The sequence below is a fragment of the Melitaea cinxia genome, chromosome 16, assembly GCF_905220565.1.
Source record: "Melitaea cinxia chromosome 16, ilMelCinx1.1, whole genome shotgun sequence".
Taxonomy (NCBI): Eukaryota; Metazoa; Arthropoda; class Insecta; order Lepidoptera; family Nymphalidae; genus Melitaea; species Melitaea cinxia.
The window spans coordinates 6,222,636-6,234,309 of NC_059409.1; positions in this window are offsets into that span (position 1 = coordinate 6,222,636).

An 11,674-nucleotide genomic window follows, 5' to 3' on the forward strand; every position below is an offset into this window, starting at 1 on the left:
CGCGCCAAAAATGGCGTGAACTAATGTGTGTTGTCCATAGTCACCACGCTGGGCAGGCGGGTTGGTGACCACAGGGCTGGTTTTGTCGCACTGAAGACCTGTGTACTTCAAAGTCATCAGATGGATAGTTAACCCGCCATCAGTTGGTTTTATAAGTTCCAAGGTGGTAGTGAAACTGTGTTATCCTTTACTGCCGTAGCCACACAGCAGTAGGACACAATTATATTCACCATTCGATAAGAGGACATTACATAAGGTATATTGCTTTCGTTTGTTATTTTACTCGCTTACTTACCCAGCAATATATAATATTTGTCTTTAGAATTATTAGTTAGTTCGTGTTCATTCACAAGCCAGCACTATTCCAGAGGATAAATAAACGTGAACGCTCAATGTGTAATTGATAGATTAATATATGTATATATCTTACTATAGCATACAAATTTATAGATATATTTAAAATATAAGGAGCAAATGAACTTTCTTAGACGAGCTGCTTCAGATTTTGAGCAAGATATTTCCTGCTGTGCCCTTACCTCAATAAGTCTGGGCGTGTACGATTGTGTGTCTTGTACATTTCTCAACACCCGACACAGGATTCAAATCCTTATATTACACAAATCTTATATATAAATAAAAGTGAATGTATATATGCTATGTGCACTTCCAAACTATTACATCAAAATCAGCAATTCTTTTTTGTATCGGGTTTAGCCGACTAGGATAATTATAGTAAACTCCTTATACTTCATATTATTTACTTTATCATTATTGTACATAAGACCCTTCAGGGTAAATATGTAGGGTCCGTAAACAGTATCTAAATAATACTGCCTAATTGTTTATTGTTGTTCATCACAGTATGCTAATCTACTTCTATTACAATGTGTTCATGTTTAGTGTAAACTAGATCAATTATGCAAAGCGACCAAAAATTAACTATATTGTTTAATAGAGTTAAGCTAAACAGAATTTCGACTGTAAGCAGTAGTGGTTTGCTGGTTGTAGTAACTATTTTATACATTTGAAACATTGAACAAGAATAATGATCTCTAAACGTCTCACTTCCATTCTTAATGCCCTTTTCTCTATGCAGGAAAAACTTAACTAGGACAAGCTTAATACATCGATGTATTAAGCTTGTCCTGGATGAGAGCCGCTCTTTAGAATGTTGCTGCATAATTTTTCAACCAGCAGTAACTGTTATTAGCAACAAATGTAATAGAAATAACTATTTGTACAAATTGAACCAAGTTGGTTTCGACGTAAATAATAGTATTAAATATTTTAGGTAATGTCAATCATGATGTTATTTATGGCAGTCGCGTGTATCATAGCCGTAGGAACTACGAAGAAACAATACAATAGCAATCCGGTAATGGCATCAACTTTGATATTTGGACTCGTCGCTTGTAGTCTGTCGATTTACCAGATCATCCTATCCATGCTATTGATTTGGCAATCAATTAGGGTAAATATAATTTGTGTTTACTTTTATTTATTAATTGATTCTTACTCAAAAAGACCACAGGCACTGACTTCCTTTAACGGATAATCACAACAGATAACATTAATTTAGAGTGTTTTTAAAAGCAATGAATAGCATGTAACATAATTATAAGTAAGCTAAGTACTGTAGGGAAATCTACGAGAAAACAAAAAACGAGTGTGCTTTACTACTGCCCCAAGACTTAAGTAAAGCTTACGAAACGTAACTCTCTCTCTTTTTATCCTCACTAACTTATATCTCCCTCTCAACTTCCGGTCACGTTGCGCGATAATACTTTTCGTAACGCTTTCGTCACGCATAGCCAGTCTACTTCCCAAGTCAAGCGTGCGTAATGAAGTTTGAATTCAATAAATATTTGTAAAAAAAAGTGCGTGTGTCAGCTCTGATGTACGACTGGAGTTTACTCCTTCAGATCGATTATATAAATAGGCACAAAAAAGACTTACTAGTCTAAGAAAAAGATTAATACCATATCAAATGGCAAAAAAACGAATCAAATACCCAACCCAATAGGGTTCTGATAGATGGCGTTACGAGAAACGTAACGAGATCATTCGTTCAGTAGATTATACTCCTCATATTTTTTTCCGAAGGCCTTATATACAAATCGTATCTTAAGGAGTAAACTTCCATAAAAATATTTCGCATTTGTTAAAACTAAAATGTAAACTGGTTAAAATTCACTACTTTAAAGAAAATATTACATGCAACAGAATAAATTTCAAGGTGCCGATGAATGATTTATGATACATACAAAAATTTTGTATTCATATAATTATGTGTATATAAATAGACGAACAAAAAATTAAGCTAACAAGTGTTTATTACGCGTACATAAACAGAATTACTGACGGATAAGTTACGATTTTTTCAGCAAAATCAACCACCTATTTTGCTACCAGTAGAGAAAATATGACACGAAATACTTTATTAAATAACGAATACAGTAAAAACTTTTCAGACGAAAGGTAGCATATTCATTTGCATGCTATGGTACGTGTCCCATATATCACTGTTGACGATGTACTTTTTACTGTTCAGCGCGGAGGCTGTGGTCTGTTGTTTCAAGAGATACGTCGTCAGTGGAGTGATTACAGCTTTAACGGGAATTTTATATGAAGGTTTTTATTTTCATACTCGAAATTTTACGTCAGTTTTAATAAAAAGAGTAAGCTTTCATTTTGTATTGCAAAATCTTTTTATTTGATACTCGTATAATGGGGATGTATAAAATAATTGGTTCAGCCATATTTGGAAATCCGCCATATTGGATTTAAAATAATATTAATCATACTAGGGTGTATTGTATTGCAATGTAGCCTGTACAAAAGTCACAGTTGGGAAATCATTGGAGTTTTTCATTATTAGATATTGACAAAAAAATCATATCTTAAACTATCTTTAGGTTTTCTGAGAATGTGAATTTTATAATATAAATAAATAAATGTTTGAAACATACACATATGATCGTTCTGTTTTAGACAGGCAAATTAATTTTTTAGATTTGGTAAGGTCATAGTTGTATGATGCTGAGATAATATGTGCTATATATATATATATATATATATATATATATATATATATATATATATGTAGTATCAAGTATATGCATATATATACTTGAGGTGCCAGCGACTTCGTCCGCGTGGAATTTAATAAAATAGTTATTGTTTAGTTCACAGTTATAAAATAAAATAAATCTAAAATAAAAGTAGCCTAAGTTACTCCTCATTACATCAGCTATCTGCCAGTGAAAGTCCCGCCAAAATCGGCCGATTCAGAGATTAGCCGGAACAAACAGACAGACAGACAAAAAGACACTCCAATTTTATTTATGTATATATCTATTATTTGGGTCAGTCAAAAAAGCACGAAGCTCTTCAAGTTATATTTGAATTCGTAATCTCTTAGATTTAGATCCACGAATCGTGTTCACTGATTAAATGAGTTAAGTAGGAAATTTTTGTCATTAATCTTATTGTTTCAGCAACTTTTATATACTTCGCTATTGTGGTCAACAGCTATTTACATTCCCTTAATCAAGAAAGATACTTATGAAGATTTAATACTACACAAGATTAAAATATTGTTATGTATTGGTGTGAAATGTTTATTGAATATAATATCGTGATCTTGCTTTTTATTTTTCTGACCTATTGAAAAACTGATCAAAGGATCTTAATTTAGAGATAGGCTGATAACATTAAGGGCCCTTTTCGTTAGCGAATCTCGCTTTGTGAACAAAATCAACAATTTTGATGAACAATCTTTTTTAATCTTAGGATGTAGCGTAATTAAAAATGAAGATAATATTTTAGAAGTACTTTATTTTTTAACCGACTTCCAAAAAAGGAGGAGGTTCTCAATTCGACTGTATTTTTTTTTTTTTTTTTTTTTTTTTTTTTTTATGTATGTTACATCAGAACTTTTGACCAGGTAGACCGATTTCGACAAATTTTGTTTTAATCGAAAGGTGGTGTGTGCCGATTGGTCCCATTTAAATTTATTTGAGATCTAACAACTACTTTTCGAATTATATCGAATAATGCGTTTTTACTTGACGCTTTTTTCGTCGACCTACGTTGTATTATACCACATAACTTTCTACTGGGTGTACCGATTTTGATAATTCTTTTTTTGTTGGAAAGGGGATATCCCTAGCTTGGTACCATGATAAGGAAACCAGGATCTGATGATGGGATCCCAGAGAAATCGAGAGAAACTCTTGAAAATCCGCAATAACTTTTTACTGGGTGTATCGATTTTGATAATTTTTACTTTAATCGAAAGCTGATGTTTATCATGTGGTCACATATAAATTTTATCGAGATCTGATAACTACTTTTTGATTAATCTTTGATAACGCGTATTTACTTGACATTATTTTCGTCACCTTACGTTGTATTATACCTCATAACTTTTTACTGGGTGCACCGATTTTGACGTTTCTTATATAAATTAAAAGCTACTATTCGTCACGTGGTCCCATTCAAATTTAATTGAGATTTGATTCGTAATTTGTGAGTTATATCTAATATTGCGTATTTACTTGACGGTTTTTTCGTCACCCTACGTTGTATTATACGTTATATCTTTTTACTGGGTACACTGATTTTGATCTTTTTTGTATAAATCAAAAGCTAATACTTGTCATGTCGTCCGTTTTAAATATGATTGAGATATAATGAGCAATTTTTGAGTAATCTTTGATGACACGTATTTACATGACGATGTTAAGACGACTGTGGTCATGTTCAATACTTTGCCACAACGCCATCTATCAAAATGTCATGAAATTACTTCGTTCACTATCGATCAAATTACAATATTCCACTAGAGTAGAGAGTAGCAGTTTATTCGTTATAAATATATTTGAGCTTTTAATTTTTGAGTTATCGCTAATACTGGGTATTTACTTGGCTATTTTACGTCGACCAACGTTATATTAACCTCATTACTATTTTACTGGGTGGACCGATATCGATGATTCTTTTTTTAATCGATAGGTGGTGCTTGTCATGTGGTCCCATTTAAATATAATTGAGATTTGACTCGAACTTTTTGAGCTATATCTGATATGGCGTATTTACTTGACTGTTTTTGGAGTTTTCTCCTTAAGAATTGATTTTCATTTAAGGCCCCGGAATGAAAAAATTGAACAGTAAAATCTACTGAACGAATGACCTTGTTAGAGATGGCGTTCAGACGTTTTCTAATAACGCAATTAGGTTCCGATAGATGGCGTTATTGCATTCATTTATTTACAATTTGATATAGTAATAATATATTTCTTAGACTAGTAAGCCTTTTTGTGCCTATTTAGACAGTTGATCTGAAGAGGTAAACTCCAGTCGTGCATCGGAGCTGTGTGAAAACATGAACATTACATATTTTTAATAAAAAAGACATAAACCGTAATTCAATATAAATCCGCTTCAACTAAAAAACCCGCCGTAATAAGCGATGTCAGCGCTTCGCGCGAATCGACGACGGGCCTTTTATGAAATTTCTGCCTACAATCGCTAACAAAATGTTAGAAATAACAGTAGAACATTATATAATTCTACAATTTTATAATGTCGCGTTATATGGAATACGAACAAAGTATTACTATTTTTTCGTCGATCTACGTTGTATTACTCTTCGATGTAATTGAAGTCGGTTTTTTTTTCGTTTGCGAGCAAACACAATTATTTACATTTATATTTTTTTTGCTGAACGCATTGCAATTAATTACAATATTATTATTTTAGTTTTAGATACATATACAGATATATAAAAATTCGAGCTCTTTTTTGTTAAATATTTTTCTACTTTTCTTAATCGCATTCATTGATTCTCTATATCTTTTTAACCGACTTCCAAAAAAGGAGGAGGTTCTCAATTCGACTGTTTTTTTTTATGTATGTTACATCAGAACTTTTGACTGGATGGAGCGATTTCGACAAATTTTCTTTTAATCGAAAGGTGGTGTGTGCCAATTGGTCCCATTTAAATTTATTTGAGATCTAACAACTACTTTTCGAGCTATATCTAATAATGCGTTTTTACTTGACGCTTTTTTCGTCGACCTACGTTGTATTATACCGCATAACTTTCTACTGGATGTACCGATTTTGATAATTCTTTTTTTGTTGGAAAGGGGATAGCCCTAGTTTAATACCATGATAAGGAAACCAGGATCTGATGATGGGATCCTAGAGAAATCGAGGAAAACTCTTGAAAATCTGCAATAACTTTTTACTGGGTGTACCGATTTTGATAATTCTTTTTTTGTTGGAAAGAAGATATCCCTAGTTTAATACCGTGATAAGGAAACCAGGATCTGATAATGGGATCCCAGAAAAATCGGGGGAAATTCTTGAAAATCCACAATAACTTTTTACTGGGTGTACCGATTTTAATAATTTTTAATTTAATCGAAAGCTGATGTTTGTTATGTGGTCACATATAAATTTCATTGAGATCTGATAACTACTTTTTGAGTAATCTTTGATAACGCGCAGTTACTTGAGTATTTTTTCGTCGATCTACGTTGTATTACTCGTCGATGTAATTGAAGTCGGTTTTTTTTCGTTTGCGAGCAAACACAATTATATTGATAAACGTGTATCTAATAAAATATGAATTTTTTATAATAACATAATTTATTTACTATAATTATGTATATAAACGATATTAAGAGAGACTTGTTATTATGATGTTAGTAAAAATAATAAAATATATAAAATCTTAATATCCCAAAGGACAAGTTATAAATAGATAAATAATCCTAAATAACCGCGTTCCAGTGAAAAAGATAAAATTATATGACCGTTATAAAGTGCTCTCGCTAAAACTAGTGGATTCTCACAAACATCTTAAGGATTGTTCTCCATCGGATAAATATAACCTGTGGTGATACTTAATTGAGACTATAACTGGGATATTAAATTGTTGCGAGTTTTCATCTGCAAGGAGTTTTATTACTTGATTAGATTGTTAGAATATTAGGTTAATGTTTCGTTTTATTTTATCATAGTAATTAACTAGTAATTTAAATTTTACTTATTAATATAAGCAGAATAAACGTAGAGCTGGTTTTACAAAATATTTTTAGATCCAATTCATGTCATTAAAAATCATTAAAATATATAATAGACTTAAATGAGTGGAGCAATCGTTCATCATGTTTCATTACCAGTACCGCCAGCACCGATTTTATAAATGCGTGTGGCAGCGACCCCAGCTGTACCGCACTGCTTATAACTTTTTGCGACGAACGACGCTTATAGCAAGACGTTAGTAGTTGGTATTTATTATAAGAAATAGACTAAATACTTCATACTTTTTGCATGTTATGTGGTACGACACCATACCATATTTTTAGTTCATAAAGCCAATAGCGCTTTGCAGCACCATTGTCGACGACATAATATACCAGGGTAGGGTGATACCACACCATGGATATGCGGAGAAGCTTTGGTAACATTTTCTCTTTAAAGGTAATTGCTCTTTATTATTCATTTACTTACTAAATGCGATATCGATAAATAAATGTAATTTGAATATTTTATTTTACACCGTTTGCTAATTTTAAATAATAAAAAGGAAATTAATATTAAACTATTAAATGTTATAGCTCGCGTTGATCCTTTTCAATGAATGCGAAGCCTTATTCTGAGTGGACTGGTGTTTTATGACGTCATTTAAACTCCGTAAAGCCTTGTCGCTTTCATATCAAACTATATAACATGGGATAATCTATGATTTTATTATATTTTCAGCATCAACCTGTGTACATTTTTGTTGTTTTTTTAATGTTAGTAAATTAAAGTAACTGCGTGTAAAAATTGCAAATTATTTTTCATATTATATGTGTCATATATTTTTATGAGTAGTTATAGTTTTTCAATGACGAAGCGTAAGCACAACAGTCACGGCGCTGGCTTATGATTATTGCGTTGGCGGTCGCGGGTTCGATCTCCTCACATGGCAAACATTTGTATTGGCCATAAAGATGTTTGCTACAGGACTCTACTACTATACTACTCAGGAGTAAATCCTAGTGAAGGCCGTTGAGTGTGAGAGGTTTATTTATTTATTATTAGTTTTTGAATTACACTTAAGCGACTTTAATAAGTTAAATTAGTAACATCTAACATAGAAATGTCTATACAAATATTTATACTGTATCAATGTATAAGCCTGTAAGTTATTGAACGAATTCTTCTTGTCCTATTGAGAAGTTTCAAAGCACTTACATATTGACAGATACAAACAATATTTTCAAAAGCTTACAGATTTTTGCACAGTTAAAACTTTATAAGCAAAAAAATCTAAAGAAAAATCTAAGAATACTTACAGTTTCAATTACAACAGTACAGCATGGTAGGGATGATGGTAAAACGATACTTTTTTTATAAGTTTTCAATCAACAATCAACTAATAGTGTATCGATGCTATAAATATAGATCTGTATACGAAATGGTGAATCAGCGCAGACAATAAGGGCTCTTTCCCTATTCATGTCACATTCGGTTACCCTTCATTGAAGATGACATTACAAGGGAAAACATTTATTTTTATCATTACCTACTATATCATTTTGCTTTATAAAAATGAGCGTCGTAAATGGTTGCGTATAATAATAAAATAAGGCGTATTTCTAACTTTATTATTTTGCAAATATAAGAGGAGAAAATTTTATGTTTCCACATAAAAATAATTTAGTAAAAAATTTAATATTTTTATTAGGTGTTTTGTAAATTAATTTGCTCTTACATATTACAAAAATGCTTCGATATTTAGTATTTTAAAGAATAATTTTTATAAACAAGCATTGTTGTAAAACGGGAGATCATAATCTAATCTATAACAACTTTTTTTTACTATCATCATCATCATTACAGCCTATACAGTCCACTGCTGGACATTGGCCTCCACAAGTTTACGCCAAAAATAACGTGAACTCATGTGTTTTGCCCATAGTCACCACGCTGGGCAGGCGGGTTGGTGACCGTTTTTTTACTATGAATCGTTCAAATCATGAACCACCAGATTTCTCGTGCAGTAAAAAAAAAGCTATAATATTGTAATGATAAACTCCATATTTTCCATTTTGTAACAGATACTTATATTTTGTATTAAATCGGAGATAGATTTTCTAATCATGTTTCAATATTAATAACGCTGAAGGTTCCAGAAATATTAAAGTTAATATACTGCAGCGCAGTCCACCGAGCTCAATGGAAATGATCTAGTCTACTTAACGTTGCTTTGAGCGTAAGGCGAAGAAAGGAGCCTTTTGTACCAGCCACATTGGCGTTTGAGAGCCATTTCAAAAATGCTCGTAGGCTATTTGAAAGGATCTTTCAGATGAAGTCCTTTAATACTTATTTATCCTCTAACTTTAACCAAAATCAAGCAAACTGAGGCTGTTAACTTAGATTTTTTTTATTTATTTGATAACTTGTTTATATTGTAGCTTAATAAGTTTTGCTAATCCATTATAAATGCCCGAATATACATTTCTCAGAATTTCACATGATTTTCCTGCAACATTGCTCCTGCTCACGAAATTATACTTCAGCAGTCTCTTGATGAGTGGGAGATGCTAATCCACGGCATTTTAGGTAGGATTATCTCATTAAATGCGAGTATTCAACCTTACGCTGGTAATTATATTCTATGTCACAATACCATAAGGCAACAAATACAATTAAAAGTCTTGTACACAGTTGTACCTTAATTAGATCTGACTACTATGCATCTTATTATTTTGCCTTAAATTACCAATCAAGTAAGAAAATAATAACATTAACTACGAGCAGCAAGCCTTAGCAGTGGCGTAGCGTAGCCAATTTTATTTATTTGTATAGATCTATAGATATAACCTCTGCAATGCAAAATAATGATGACTGTTCTTGCCGAAAAGTTCTCTATAATAATCTATGTAATGTATAGTATGCATTAAATTGAAATACCTAAATAAGAGGGCGGCAATATTTTCTTCCGCCCCGGGCGGCCGACAACCGCGCTACGCCACTGAGCCTTAGGTATTACATCAACAACTAATTGTCGTTTTAGTCACATTACACCCAAAATATTCCAAACGCTTGGGTATTAGTAGTGAAGCCTTTCAAAAGTGGGGTTTTATTGCTTAATAACTTAATCATAAACTACACGTCTTGTGGAGTCAATAGTCGTTAAGGTCCTAGGTTACTGAAATAGCGACCTCGTTTCTATTAAATACAGTATTAGTACACTCCTGCCGACTCCCCGTAAATGAATCGTGGAGAGTATACGTCAGAAATGCGAAAATCGAAAATTCGTAAAATGTCCAGTACAAAACAGCTAAGAACTGACGACGTCAAAAAATATATATTAAAAAAGGAAATTAAGAAATGACGATAATTGTTAAGTATAAATTAATTGTTTTGATTTTGTGAATTGTCGTCAAATAAATAGAATATGGATTTTTTTAATGGGATTATTAATATTGTATTTTTCTTGTTATTTTATGTTTTTTCATATATCAATTATATATGCACTTTTAAACGTATAGCGAAACGTGAGTAAGGTAACCAGAGCCCTTAGTGGGGGGTCGGGGGTAGTGTCGGTCACACGCTTGCCATGCTTCTGGTGTTGCTGGTGTCTATTAGCTACAGTAATCACGTAGCATCAGGTGAGCCGTACACTTGTTTGCCGACCTAGTTGCATAAAAGAAAAGTTTGGTGAATTTAAAAAAAAAAATGTAGCTTTATACTAATTTTTAATTTAATCTAAAAGTTGATTCACATTGTAGTGTGTTGGTATGTTTGAACAGTAAAGAAAAGTATGGATGATTGATTACTTTAAGCAATTTATTTATATATTATAAAGTCTTTCATTACTGCTTGAAGCAACTTTTCTTCAATTGTTATATCCGATTTAATAAAATACTATTATTTGTGCGATTACAAAACACAGTAGATTGTTCAGCGATGCTTTAAAATACAATTCTGAAGATAAATTCGATTTGACGAAGTGCTTTAGTGCAAACAAGAAAGCTTTGAAAAACAGACCTTCTTAAGAACTCAAAACTAGTTTGCACAAGGGTAGAAAATTCATTTAAAACATCTTAAGGATTCGCTCCGGACTATTCTTCTGAGATTTGAGTATTCAACAGCCTTTGTTTCTAACCAGTGAACTGAACTTACTTCTTCATTCAGTATTCAATTAATGAAATTACTTTGAATATGGTAAATTTTAAGGTAAAAATAAGCAAAAACAATGTTTTACGTAGTCGTATTTTTCCACGTTAATATTATAATAGAAGAAAAAAGAAATTACTATTGTTTAATTGAACATTAAAAGTATTTCGTACGAAAAAGTCAAAGCAAAGATAAGCAAAAATCCTAATTCTAAAAGAAACATTAATGCTTTTTTAATGACAGCATTATCTCCATGTTCAGCATAATTCATTCATAAAATTGCGTTATAAAATCGTCATTTTACTTTAATTTCACTTAATTTAGAATATGGTAACTTCATGATGGCGTCACGTTTTTACAGGCCATTAAACCACCCCAACAATTTAATACGGGCTATCTCAACGATAGCGTTTTAAGAAACAAGAAAAAGTATAAAATAAAAACCATTTAATATTTTTTTCATCGCACCCATGATGTCTTTTGAGAATAT